This window comes from Nicotiana tabacum, chromosome 4 (genome assembly GCF_000715075.1).
Source record: "Nicotiana tabacum cultivar K326 chromosome 4, ASM71507v2, whole genome shotgun sequence".
In the NCBI taxonomy this organism is placed as follows: domain Eukaryota; kingdom Viridiplantae; phylum Streptophyta; class Magnoliopsida; order Solanales; family Solanaceae; genus Nicotiana; species Nicotiana tabacum.
The window spans coordinates 13624981-13640590 of record NC_134083.1 but is presented as its reverse complement, the minus strand read 5'-3'; positions in this window follow the sequence as shown (position 1 = coordinate 13640590).

The following is a 15610-nucleotide window of genomic DNA, read 5'->3' as shown; positions in this document are numbered from 1 at the left end:
TAACGTTGATGGTATGTTTCCAACTAAATAAATTAAAATAATAATAATACTATCTTGCTGCTCAAGAAAGTGATTATATATACCATGTGAAAGTCATGTCATACTATCTGTGTTTCCCCAAAGCATTATATAAATAGCTAAGGGCCCATATCACAATTATATAATAACATGGGATCTGGCCTGGGTGTATTAAGAAGATCCCAACATATATTTGTCTTTCTAAAGAAAAGAAAAAAAGAAAAGAAAAATTGTGATCCCTCTTTTATGTACATGCTAATTATTATTAGCTTTAGTATGCACTCTTTTTGGACGTTGGTGTGCATTTAGCTCCAACAAACTAATGGTTTGCCAAGTTGTGAACATTTTTTTTCAACACCGTTGTAATTCATTTCAGGTTCTTTTACTTGATATACATTAGTGTTTTTTTTCATTCTAATAACTAATGAAAAGTCATGGGTTTGGTTTGGATATATATTATAAAATAATTATTTATTTAATTTTAATAAAGTTTTAAATAGATCATATATTAGTTTGTGTCCCTTGCTTATATAGTAGATGATTTAGTGTATAGAGTTTAACTATACACGAAAAATTAAATCATCGGTTCTTACAAGTATAAAGATTGAGTTCACAATCTAATGATGGAATTGGACAAACCTTCAGAAATGATTGTAGCACAAGATTAAATATAATTTATCCTGATTATGGAAATGGTTTAATCCCAACTTCTTGTGCTAGTATATTTTGTATGTATTGAACGGGCCAAGTAGAGATAAGTATTTTATACTGACTTAATAAAATAAATTCTCTAGCCATTAAATGTACTTATACTCTTAATTTTGATATAATTATTATTAGTTGTGTATATTATTTATTGTTTTAATTTATTAAAAGACGAGATTCTTTTGTGGGTCAATATGCTTGGTAAATTGGATAATAATAATGTACATTGGTAAAATAATAGTTAGTTGATGGAATCCATGTCTCGGTTTAGAGATTGATGATACACCTTTATGAAAGCTTATAAGTTTTCATGTGTAAACCCGCCCGGTGGATTTTGTATCCGACACATGAAATAAGTTAAGCGAAAGTCTAACGGAAATAATCAATAAATTAAATTGATTAGTATCTGAATCTTAACATGGGGAGTTAAATAAGATTTAATTGGTGAATTTCGAAATTGAACAGAGGAGTGCAATCATAATTGTTTCGTGGAATAATTCGTAATTTGTTATGGTAGTATTAATTCGGATATTTCGAATTAAGTTCATAATAGGAAGGCTCGTTAATTAAATTCTGTGATCCCTGATGTGCCTGAATAATTAGGAATTAAATGGAATCTCATTTCTTGATGGAAAAGTAAGACCCGTCAGGTTTAGGAAAAGGTTTTAAACCCTATAATACGTGGCTATATAAAGGGGTCTTATTCCAAAAGGAGGCTACAAGTTTTACTACATGTTTTCCATGGAGAAAATTGGCCCACACGAATTTTGCTAATTTCTGGTATTATTCGGGTCACACAGTAGAAAATCGTGGAACTGGAGGATGATCTAGTGGACGAATTTTGTTCATACTTGAAGGTATTTTTGCGACTGTGGTCATGCTTCAAGAGATAAGTATCGATTTTACGTTTGATTAAATGTATGCTTGTGTGTTGTCTATTCATGCAAGTGATTCTGGTTATTTGATTCCGTTGTTTATACATGTTTTTCATCAATTGGTATCAAAACCTGCTTGTATCTAAATAGATAACCAAGATGATATATATGTATGATTATATATCTTTCACGATTTTTGCCAAAAATCATGTGTAAAACTCAAAAGCTTGTTGTTGCGCGGAGACTGTGGTGAGAACCTAGGTTTTGTATGGGTCAAAATCTGCTTCAGTGGGATTTAGCATGGAGCGGTATCATGGAAAGCGATATGGCCAAGGTCGATTAGTAGATAACGGGGCAAGTATCCGCGTAGTCAATAATGGTCGAGGCCGAGTATCAATGGTTGTGCTAACGACTAGTTTTTGGTAATAGAATATTCAGGAGAATATTCTATCGAATATAGATAGAAAGAGAGATAGGGGAAAAAAGAGAGATAACATTCACTGATAAGAACACTATTTGATAAGAAGACTTTCTCTCTACAAAAGAGACAAACACTACCTTTCTGAGAAGATTCGCTTACATATTATTCCACACTTTTCCATCAGATCCGAGAATAGTTTTAATATTATGGTATATGCCTATCATTCGTCATTGTCAGAGGGAGGAATCGTCCACCCCATTCAATATTGGGTGAATCATTCTTCTTATTTACGTTAATGCCATTTATTATTATTTTTTCTATTTGAGATTCTTCTATCATTAATGAATTGGAAACATTGAATGTACGTTGCATTTAATCCTCCGCCAACACGGTCCGGTTTTATTTGAGTTTACTAGTTATAAATCCGGGGATATTACTATTAACTAGGTTTAATCCTTTTTTATATGAAATAAATTAGTTTAATCAAAAGTCTATATTTTTTGGTCAATTAATTTGGCGCCGTCTGTGGGGATTTCCTAGTTAAGTTTTAAGTTTCCTCTAGATCTATAACTGGCACAGTTCACAAAGAAAAAATAATGCTCCTACTTTCTTGTACACATAGATCTGACATGGCAGGTAATGGAGATGAAAGAATGAACGCAGTGGCCGATCTCACTACCAACCTCTTAAACACCATCAATGAGGTATCAGAAACAGAAGGCGAAGACATAACGCCTAACACCTCTCCCCGACGAAGTAGGTCGCCCCTCCCTCACGGCAGTATCACAACATCTCGTGGTAAAGGAGCTTCCACGTCCACAACGGAAGAGGCGCCACTAGCGGTGAAGAAGCTACTTGAGGCTTGGCTGACAAATACGCTGACCGGCGTCCTCGACAAGCCCGCTTAGGAGGCCGTTAGAGAAAATGTAAGGACTTGCATTGCACATGCAACGACCAAGCAGCACGAACCTCCCCCTCCTGTAACAGGTATCACTCATAATATTAATAATGCAGGTAACGATACCCTCACGGCTATTCTGAGAAAAATGGAAGAAATGGAAAATGAAAACAAAATGCTTCGGGATCAATTGAGAGAACACCAAGAAAGAGTCGACAAAATACTGGGTGCCCCGAAACTCTTACCAAAAAGAGACGCTGGTCGGTTCGTTGAGCAACCCTACAGTGATGAAGCCGCCCCAAATTCCATACCTAAGACCTTCAAGATGCTGCCTTATTTGAAAATTTATGACGGTACGACCGACCCCGAAGATCATGTGACTCACTATGTCACTGCTGTAAAGGGCAATGATCTTGCCAAAGAACAAATCTCCTATATCTTGTTGAAAGAGTTTGGCAAGACCCTTACCGGAGGAGCATTAACTTGGTATTCATAGCTGCCCGCGCGCTCCATTGAAGCATTTGAAGAGATGGCCGATAAGTTCGTAACGACCTATGTCAGGGCTAAGAAGGCAGAGGCAAGAGTGAACGATGTATTTGCCATCAATCAATCACCCGGAGAGGGATTGTGGGACTTCCTCGCTAGATTCAACAGAGTAAGGATGACCTTACCAAATGTATCGGAAGGAATGGATATAGCAGCTTTCCAGAACAGGCTAAACAGGAATGGCTCAAGAGCGACTAGAAAACTATTAAGTCGGCTTATGAGATATCCTCCAACCACTTGGGATGAAATACACAACACCTAATGTGCCGAGATCCATGCTGACGAAGACGACCTGAATGAGCCAACCCATCGGTTGACCTCGGTACAAGCCGAAACCATGAAGGTTCAAAGAAATGATGCCAGAAGAGATCTTGCAGCTCCACGATCCAACCGAGAAAGGCATCAACCATATGTCTGAAGCACCATCCTGCCCCCTCTCCTACCACGAAGAGAGCCCATCTAGGCCAAGGGCAGGGACTCACTGTAACGAGAGAGGTATGCCCCCTTTACTATCCGCTCACAATTTTTGTGTGTCAGCCTCAGAAATAGTCTACACATTGGAGAGGCTCGGACCAAAAGTAAAATGGCCACAAAAGATGAGGTCAGATCCAAGCACTAGAAAGTCAAATGCCCTTTGCGAGTTCCATTAAGAGCGATGTCACAAAACCGAGGACTGCATGGCCCTAAGGCAGGAGGTCGTGAATATGCTTCATCAAGGGCACCTCAAAGAATTGTTAAGCGATCGATGTAGGACCAACTTTGCCCGAGGACGTGAACAACACTAGGGATCGCCGAAACCACCCTCACCGACTCGCAGCATTAAAATGATCATCGGGGGGTGGCGACGATGTTTTGATCAACAACGTAAAGTTCACCACAAACCACAAGCTCAAACGGTCAATCACTCATGAACGGTATGACGAACTCGAAGAAAGTATCATCTTCGATAAGTCAGATACCCAGGGTTTGGTTTTCCCTCATTATGATGCCCTTGTTATCACTTTACAAATATTAGATACAGATGTAAGACGCATTATGGTGGACGATGGGAGCGGCGCATGCATTTTTCACCCCTCGAGTACTTGTACAAATGAAACTCGAGGATAAGATAGTACCGCGCTACATCACGCTAACATGTTTTAACAATGCAGTTTAACGAACGTCCGGGGAACTCACACTCCCCGTCCTGGCCGGAGGCGTCACTATGGAAACCACATTCCACATCATGGACCAGGATACGATGTACAACGTCGTAATAGGTCGACCTTGGATACACGCCATGGGGGCTATCCCCTCCAGCTTGTACCAAATTATCAAATTTCCAACCCCATGGGGATTATACAGCATACGAGGAGAACAACGCACATCGTGGGAATGCTATCGCATCGCCCAGGATTGTACATATACCCAACAAAGGAAGGGCAAAGCGGAGGACGCATAGCAATTAATAGGGCCGAGGTCGAGCCGTGATGAAAAAGCGGACGTTATCAGAGATCCTGAAATAATAGAAGCCATGGGATCGACCGTAAAAGACCTCGACCCCGTCCAACTTGATAATAATGACCACAGCAAGAAAGCCTACATCGGTCACAAGCTGCGAGAGTAAACTCCGTCAATTCTTAACTACACGCAGACTTGTTTGCTTTTTCCCATGCAGACATGCCAGGTATCCCGAAGGAGGTAGCCACACCAAGTTGAACTTCGACCCGTTCTACCCCTCGTTAAGGCAGGTTAGGCGGAAGTTCAATTCAGCAATAAACGATGCAGTCCGCGAGGAGGTCAAAAAATTGTTAGAAAATGGCTCCATCAGGGCATCAAAATACCCTAAATGGGTCGTAAATGTGGTCATGGTGAAAAAGAAGACGGAAAGTGGCGGATGTACATAGACTTTATAGATTTAAACAAAGCATGCCCTAAAGATTCATTCCCGCTACCTCATATTGACCAGCTCATTGACGCAACGGTCGGGCATGAACTGCTGAGCTTCTTAAATGCCTCATCAGTCTACAATCAGATCCTCATGGAAGAGGAGGACCAGGAGAAGACCACCTTCATCACCCACCACAGAACGTATTGCTACAGAGTGATGCCATTCGGACTGAAAAATACGGGGGCGACATACCAAGGGTTAGTGACCAAAATGTTCAAAGACCAACTCGGTAAGACCATGGAAGTCTACATAAACGACATGTTGGTCAAGTCCAAAAGGAAAGAAGATCACATCAACCACCTGAAAAGAAGCCTTCGATATACTCAGGCGGTATGGAATGAAGCTGAATCCTGAAAGATGTGCATTCAGCGTGACCTCAGGAAAATGCTTGGGCTTGCTAGTATCGCAAAGAAGTATTGAGGTCAACCCCGACCAAATCAAATCCATAGAAGGAATACCAGAGCACTTAACCAGCAAAAAACAGGTTCAGAGGCTGACCGACCGTATTGCCGCCCTGTCGAGATTCATCTCGCGATCATCTGACAGGTGCTATAAGGTTTTCAGCGTACTCAAGAAAGATAACGACCTCCAGTGGACTTCCGAGTGCATTCAAGCCCTGAAGGAATTAAAGTCTTATCTATCGTCACCGCTGTTGCTTTCAAAAGAAGAACCGAGAGAATGCCTTCTCGTCTACCTCGCCGTATCTGAAGTAGCAGTGAGTGCAGTCCTGGTCCGGGAAGATAAAGGTACGCAATCCTCCATCTACTACATTAGCAGAACCTTAATTAGCGTCGAGATAAGTATCCCCACCTCGAAAAATTAGCCTTGACCTTGGTCGTAGCTTCACAAAAGCTTAGACCCTACTTTTAGTGCCACCCCATCTCGGTAGTCACAACTTTCCCCTTGGGAAGTATTTTGCGTAAGCCCGAGCTATCGGGCAGGTTAGCCAAGTGGGCCCCCAGAACAAAGTGAGCATGATATCACATATCAACCGCGGACGACGATAAAATCACAAGTATTTGCTGACTTCGTCGTCGACTTCAGCGTAAAAATAATGCCCGAAGTTGTAAAAGAATTCGTCCACTCTTCTCCGCGAACACAAGATCTATGGATTTTGTACACCGACAGTGCTTCCAATGCGTCGGGGGCCGGACTAGGACTTGTGCTCGAAGTCCCGACAGGCGAAGTGGTTCGCCAATCCATAAGGTGCCCGGACATGACTAAATGAGGCCGAGTATGAGGTCGTGATTGCAGGGTTAAGGCTAGCACTCAAGTACGGGGTGAGGCGGGTCATCCGACGCTGCGACTCTCAACTCATCGTCAACCAAGTCACATGTACTTTCCAGATCAAAGAGCAAAGGTACAAAAATACCAGACCGAGATCTGCAAAATACTGCCCGAGTTCGACGAGTGCCAGCTCGACCAAATCCCTCGAGCACAAAACATCGAAGCAGACGGCCTCGCCAAATTAGCGGCAGCAACTAAAAGCATAACCAGAGAAGGAAACATGGTTACCCTCCTCCACTCATTGATATATCAAATCGAGGTAAGGACTATAGATCTACCTTGGGACTGGCGCAACCGTATTGTTACATACTTGCAGGACGATGTACTCCCAGATGATAAAAAGGAAGCCAAGAAGTTCCAGATGTAAGCGGCCAGGTACATCATCAGTCACAACGACCTATACAAAAGGACGTATGGCGCCCCCTAGCGAAATGCTTTGGCCCGAATTAGACGCGGCGCGTCCTAGTAGATGTCCACGAAGGCCATTGCGGAGCTCACTCAGGCAATCGAGCTCTGGTCAGATGTCTCATACGGGCAGGTTACTACTGGCCTACCATGAAAAAAGAGGCTGTAGACTTCGTGAAAAAATGTGAACAATGCCAAAAATACGCCACAATGATCCATCAAGTAGGAGAGCATCTCCACTCGGTCACCTCCCCTTGGCCTTTCATCAAATGGGGAATGGACATTGTCGTCCCCCTCCCTGCGGGGCAAGGTAACGTACGATTTCTTTTGGTTTTAACTGACTATTTTTCTAAATGAGTAGAAGCAGGAGCATTCGCCCAAATACACGAATAGGAAGTGATCGTCTTCATATGGAAAAACATTGTGTGCCGCTTCGGTCTCCCCAAAGAGATCAGTTGCGATAATGGACCCCAATTTACTGGAAAAAAGGTCGCCGAATTTGTTGAGAAGTGGCATATAAAAAGAATACTCTCCACACCATACCACCCGACGGGCAACAGGCAAGCGGGATCCTCCAATAAATTAATACTGAGCATCATGAAGAAAAAGCTTGAGGACGCCAAGGGATTATCGCCGGAGCTATTACCTTAAGTGCTTTGGGCCTATCGCACAACGCCAAAAACGAGCACATGAGAGACACCCTACTCTCTAGTCTATGGGACTGATGCGGTAATACCGGTCGAAGTCGGTGAGCCCAGTTTGGGATACTCCCATGAGAGCGGGCCGAGGAACGATGAAAGCAGAAGGCAAGAGCTAGACAAAGCCAAAGAATGGAGAGATATGGCCTACATAAGGATGGTGGCCCAAAAATAGCAGGCAGAGCGCTATTATTACAAAAAGGCCAAGATCAGACCACTCAAAGTCGGGGACTATGTGCTCAAGGCCAAAACATAAGCAAGTAAAGACTCGCAGGAAGGAAAACTAGGGACGAATTGGGACGGCCCATACAAAATCATGGCAACAGCAAATAAATGGTCATTTCAACTAGAAACAATGGAAGGAAAACTACTGCCAAACAACTGGAACATCGCCCACCTCAAGTAGTTCAACTTTTAAGAAAAAGCATCCTCCAAGTCGTACTCTTTTTCCCTCACTTGAGTTTTATCCCAATTGGGTTTTCTCGAGGAAGTTTTTAACGAGGAGACAAGGGGGACACTTCACGTCGAAATACGAACGGAAAGAAACACCAGACGGTTAGTCCATTGCCCTACCTCTCAACACATCTCTAGGTCACCCAATGAAGGGACTAGATAGACTGGGACTGGAATGCCAGCCCAAAAAACTTGTAAAGTTCTCCAAGTATATGAGCAAAACACAAATGTATGAAGTTCGCCCATGTTTTAGCCATAGCAACATTGCCTCAATATCTACCCGGCCCCGGCCACAATTAAGTAAATCATATTCGACCTCGTTCGAATCAACTCACATTCGACCTCATTCGAATTAACTCACATTCGACCTCGTTCGAATCAACTCACATTCGACCTCGTTCGAATCAACTCACATTCGACCTCGTTCGAATCAACTCACATTCGACCTCGTTCGAATTAACTCACATTCGACCTCGTTCGAATCAACTCACATTTGACCTCATTCGAATTAACTCACATTCGACCTCGTTCAAATCAAACTCACATTCGACCTCGTTCGAATCAACTCACATTCAACTGTTTCGAATTAACTCACATTCGACCTCGTTCGAATCAACTCACATTCGACCTCGTTCAAATCAACTCACATTCGACCTTGCTCGAACCAACTCAATACAGGTTACATTCGACCTCATTCCCTGGCCATGACTAAAACCAAATTTTTATGATTAAAACGGCAAAACAAAAGAAAGAAGCGTGCAAGCCCGAACAGAAAGAAAAGAATTAGATACGAAACAACGAAAATGACATTTTTTTATTTCAAATACATTCCTTAAAAAATCTAAAGCAGATGCCAGCAAAAGTATGTACAAGAATTACAAGCAAAAGAAAGAAAAGCAACTACGCGTTACCTAACTCAGCAACACCATCTCCACCCGTCTCTCTATCATCGCCGTCGGGATACTCATTTTCGTACCAGGCATCCTGCTCAATCCCTTCCATATCTTCCTCACCATCACCAGCTTGTGGTATAGTAGGGTCATAGCCACAAGCAAACCGAGCTTCACATGCCTTAGCACGTGCATTATCTAAGTCGGCTTCCGAAACAGCCCCCGTCCCCATCAAATCCCTGAATATATCCAGCTGGGCCTCGACGTGAATCTATTCCTCATACAGATCCCAAGGAACATCAGGAAAAGCAGTATGGGATAAGGATGGCTGCCAATAACTGTGCCTTTTCAGCCTCGAGGGCAACAACTCGATCACTAAGGTCCGCAACCTTTTTTTCTAACTCCCCAATCCGATCATCAAGCAGCTACTCTCTAAGCCTAGACGTCTCCATGGCGCAATCCCGTTTAGAATGGATAACACGTATCGTGTCCTCTAAAGCTATCGCTCTATGCACAACCGATAATTGGGTCGACTCCGCCTTCTCCAAACCCGCTACCTTCTCGGCAACCTCGATACTCAAAATACCCGCTTGAAGTTGACACTCCTCCAGCCCGATACGCAGTGAGACCACTTGAACCTGAAGGTCGGTGCATTGGGCCTCGACCCCCCTACTCACCTTGAGCTCGTCCTTTTTACCCTTCAATGCCCCCTCGAGCTCACTATAGTTTTTGATGACCTTCATCAATTCGTCATCCTTCTCCTTTAGCTTATTTTGGAGGACCCGAAAGTTTCTACTTCCACCATGTCTCCGACAAAGCTCCCGGTGCTTATCACGATATTCGCGATATTTCCACTCCATATTTTGGAAGATAGCCTTACACCTCTCCTCTCGGCGGGAACTTTCAATCTCCAAGATCACGGTCTGAAAAGAAAGCCAGGGCGGGTAAGAACAAAGTCAGAATCGACATGAAAAACAAATATGGAAACGGAATACCAAACATACCCTAAGAGCAAGGCTGGTTATGCTCTTCGACAAAGTGGAATCCTTCACTTTCTCGAGAGTCTTACCCTCTACATCGGAATAGAGTGGACCAAGATAAGGGACCACGCCCTCCGTATCAACTAATAAATTCCGATCCAGAGGGATCACTATAGTCTGCGTTCTCCCTTGCAACCTCACCTCAAGATGGGTAAGTCCTTCCCTCATCATCCTAACCTCCTCGGCATTCATATCGGAGTCCGTCTCATAATACTCTTTGGATTTTTGCCCTTGATATCAACTCTAGAGGAAGGGTCCTCGATTGGTAACGAGGTCGATGTCTCACCCCCTTGTAAGGCATCAGGGACTCGCACCGGCGACCCTTCAAAACCCGTTTCGACCTCAAGGAGCAACGTACATCCCTCAGCCCCCGACGACGGCAGGATAATGGACAACAATTCGGCATCAACTCTGAGATCTATGGTCGCTATTTATCTGATGACAAAGCCCTCCATCACCGAACTCCCCACGAGGACACCTCCCTCGCCGATATCGACGGATCGCCTCTTACGGGGAAGCAGATTATCATCATTCAGTGACGATCCTTCCTCATCATCCTCGTCAACTAGATGACGCATAGGGGAAGTGGAAACACCCGCCGCAGTAGTCGACGGCCGAATAGGTTTCACCGCAGCAGGAACAGAAATGGCATTCCTCTTACGGAATACCAGAGCAGGAGCTTTCTGCCTCTTCAAAGACCCTCGTCCTGTAAAAGTGATTAGAATGGCAACTCTCAAAGTCATGACTAACACACGACCACAAGGTCAGGACGACATATGTAAAAAGTCACTATATACGAATACATACGGAGAAACACATCGATCGCTGAAAGCTTGGGCCCGAACTTCTGGAAAAAGGCCGGCCACCCACAAATCCCCACTGTGTGAGGCAAGATCTGGCTGACCCAATCATGAATATCCGCTACCAAAAGGAGAGGGTTTGGTCTCAGATGAAGGATAAAAAGACAGAACATTTAGACTATAACCAAAACGAGCAAAATGAGCACTTAGTGAAAATACATACGGGCGTAATTCCATGCCTCAGGAAATCCATTTGCATTCGCCACCACGTCCTCAGTCTTGACGTAGAAGTAATTAAACCAGAATAGACGATTTGCTTTATCGTCCTTCTTTACTACCAAGCTTGTGCCTCCATGATGACGAAAGTGCAACATTGTCTGTCTATGGAGACTCGGCACGAAGAGGTGCACCAGGTGGCGAAGAGGGACCCCGCAGCCAGCCAATTCCGCGTACTTCGTCATCATGAGGATGAGCTTGTAGATATAATGAGAAAGCTAGTCCGAGCAGATGTCGTAGTAGCGGTAGAATTCCTCTACCAATGGAAGAATGGGAAAAAAATAGCCCACGTAGAATGGATATGCGAAGAAAGCGCAATATCCAGGGCGATGGATTTGCACCACATCACGTCTAGCCGGGACCAGATCGTTGTGGACTGGAATTTTGAACTTCGCCCTGAAATTAGCAAGGGTAATCATGTCCATCTCAGACTATACGGCCTCAGGATCATCCTCGGGCAGCTTTGAGAAGTCAGTTCTAGCCTTCCCGCTACGAGGAATTATTTCCTCCACCGTAGGAAAACTTTCATCTTCTGCAACAATGGCAGCCCCACCGCCATGGGGAGGCATGTGCACTGCCAAAGGAAGAGGGTCAGGTATCCCCCCAGAACTGGAAGTCACATTAACCATTTTGGTTTATGGATAGAGGGGGTGTAAATGCAGAAGAGTCGAGTAGCAAGAACCACCGAAATCAGTGAAGGCAGGAGTATGAAGTAAGGTCAAAGAAAGCAAAGATTCTAATTGAGGAAGAAGAAGATCTGAAAATCCGATTTTTAGAATGCAAAGAGTGAATCGAAGGATTGAGTTTCCCCATTTAAAAGAGTTAGGGCATCAATATCGAGGAAGAAAATCGTAGTTTCCCAGCTCAAGAATCGAAACGGCAGAGATACGGGAAACGATACAGGGTATCGGAAAAATGCGTAATAATGACGCATGATGACATAACGTCACTCTGAAACGATGTGACTCTAGGTTGTGGCTCACGGAAGGCCATTCGAAGCGCTACTACTCGACCTGCTCGCATAAAACTTCTCAACCCTAACTAACATAGTCTGCTCATCAAGGTCGCCCAAGGTTGACATCAATAAACGGAGGGACTAACCGTATGGGTCAAAATCTGCCTCAGTGGGATTTAGTGTGGAGCGGTATCATGGAAAGCGATATGGCCGAGGTCGATTAGTAGATAACGGGTCACGTAGCCGAGTCGTCAATAACGACCGAGGTCGAGTATCAAGGGTAGTGCTAACGGCTAGTTTTTGGTAATAGAATATTCAAGAGAATATTCTATCAAATATTCTTGGTATCTATACTTTTAGGGTTGACTAGGGAATGTCCCATAAAGACAAAAAGAGATATAGGGGAAAAAGAGAGGTAACATTCATTTCTAAGAACACTATTGTAACGATCTGACAGGTCGTTTTGAGCATGTATGCTCCTTTCAACTATTTAAAGTCTTGAATAAATTCCTACGAGGTATTATGACTTGTGTGAATTGTCGGTTTTGGTTTTAAGGTATTTCGGAGTTAGCTTGGAAGAATGAATTTTAATGTTGGAAGCTTAAGTTGAAATAGTTGACCGGATATTAAGTTATGTGTAAACGACCTCGAAATTTAATTCTGATGATTCCAATAGCTCTGTATGGTGATTTTGGACTTAGGAGTATGTTCGGAAAATTATTTGGAGATCCGTAGTGGAATTAGGCTTGAAATGCCGAAAGTTGAATTTTGGGAAGTTTGACCGGGAGGTTGACTTTTTGATATCGAGGTCAGAATCTGATTCTGGAAATTAGAATAGCTTCGTTATGACATTTATGACTTGTGTGTAAAATTTGAAGTCATTCCGGATTGAAACTCAAAGCAGTTCCTGATCAAATGGAGCACACCAACTCTAGTTGATCAAGGATCCTAAAAAGGGAGACCGTCAGCATGTCTACCTGCACCTGCGGGCATGAAACGCAGCGTCCCCAAGCAAAAAGGGATGTCAGTACGAATAATGTACTGAGTATGTAAAGCATGAAAATCAGTACATAAAAGACATAGATGAAACATGGGGTAAATAATTCCACCTGTGAGTCTAAATAACTTTGTGAATCTAGAAATATTTATAATATCATGCACATGCGTGTAAATGTCGTATCATGCATAGGTATAGGTGTACATAACATCATCAAGCATCTGAGGGTATCCTATCATATCATCTCGGCCACTGTGGGCAAATCATCAACGTATACCAACTAATCAGGTGGTGGTACGTATATAACGCCTTAACTTTTTCCCATATCCCATATACATATAATATATGCATATATAATGCCTTCTGGTCATGGGTCAATATACATGTATAAATGCATGAAATGCATAAGAAATACGTTAATAAGATTTCTCGAATATCATAAAATCAATATGCCTTTCGGACAAACTTTATCAAATACATATTTTCCTGAGACCCATGAACAAAGGGTATAATAATAATTCACATGGGGAATCAAGAATATAAACACCCTAGTATTTCTATGAATATGGTGGACAAACCATGATGAATGATTGTAGCACAAGATTAAATATAATTTATCTTGATTATCAGAATAGTTTAATTCCAACTTTTTTTGCTAGTACATTTTGTATGTATTGAACGGACCAAGTAGAGATAAGTATTTTATACTGACTTAATAAAATAAATTCTCTAGCCATTAAATGTACTTATACCCTTAATCTTGATATAATTATTATTAGATGTGTATATTATTATTTTTTTATTTATTAAAATGCGAGATTCTTTTGTGAGTCAATATGCCTGGTAAATTGAATAATAATAATGTACATTGACGAAATAATAGTTAGTTGATGGAATCCATGTCTCGGTTTAGAGATTGATGATACACCTTTATGAAAGCTTATAAGTTTTCATGTGTAAATGGTGGATTTTGTATCCGACACATGAAATAAGTTAAGCGAAAGTCTAAAGGAAATTAATCAATAAATTAAATTGATTAGTATCTGAATCTTAACATGAGGAGTTAAATAAGATTTAATGGGTGAATTTCGAAATTGAACAGAGGAATGCAATTACAAATTTTTAGTGAAATAATTCGTAATTTATTATGGTAGTATTAATTCGGATATTTCGAATTAAGTCCATAATAGGAAGTCTCGTTAATTAAATTATGCAGTTCCTGCTGTGCCTGAATAATTGGGAATTAAATGGAATCTCATTTCTTGATGGAAAAGTAAGACCCAACAGGTTTAGGGGAAGGTTTTAAACCCTAAAATAAAACGTGTGGCTATATAAAGGGATCTTATTCCATAAGGAGGCTACGGGTTTTACTACACGTTTTTCATGGGAAAAATTCGCCCACACAAATTTCGCTAATTTCGGGCATTATTCGGGTCACACAGTAGAAGACTGTGGAATTGGAGGATGATCTCGTGGACGAATTTTGCTCATACTTGAAGGTATTTTCGCGATCGCGAGCATGCTTCAAGAGATAAGTATCGATTATATGTTTGATTAAATGTATGATTGTATGTTGTATATTTTTCATGAGTGATTTTGGATATTTGGTTCCGTTGTTTATACCTGTTTTCCATCAAAAAGAGGGGGGGGGGGGAGGAAATGACAATTTCAGATGGGGAGGAAATGACAATTTCAGATTTTAAAAGACAGTCCAATTAATTATTGGATAACTTAGTCGAATTGTCTATCCTTGAAATCTTTGCTCATATAATGCTGCAAATCGTTATGCGAAGTTTTAAACAATTGCTTTAGACTGAGTAATAATATTAACATAAATTGAAACGGAGGGAATATATCACAAGTAGAGATCGTCAAACTTTTCGTTTCAGCGAAGATGAGCGAGGAAACAAAGTCGTCCGTTTCAATTTTGCGAGGAAACAACGGATAAAATCATTGCGAGGAAACAAAAATTTATTGCGACAACAAGATTGGGACAAGAGAAACCCCAAAAAGCCACACATCCACACAAAACCAACTTCCCAACCCCACACTGCAACCACGTTCCATAGAGGCAGAGTTAACTTTTGTTAATTAATGGGATATATTATTATTTGACTATTTATGCCTAGTTACTAGATAGTAGAGACAAGAGACGTAGACACTTTTGTTGATTATAATAAAAGGACGTCGCAAATATTTGGAAGGAAAAAAAGGTGAATAGGATATGAACCGCGTATGGATGTATATTTTACTTTTAATTATTCCTGAGTTTCCAGGAAGAATCTCTTCGTCTTGCTAATGTGTGTTATAAGTCTCCCTTGCAAATTTGTTCATTTGAAACAAGTTTCATTTTTGCTACTGCAATATCGCGTTCGTAGAAAGAAAATGAAGTCATAAGTCCGCTTACAATTTAAAA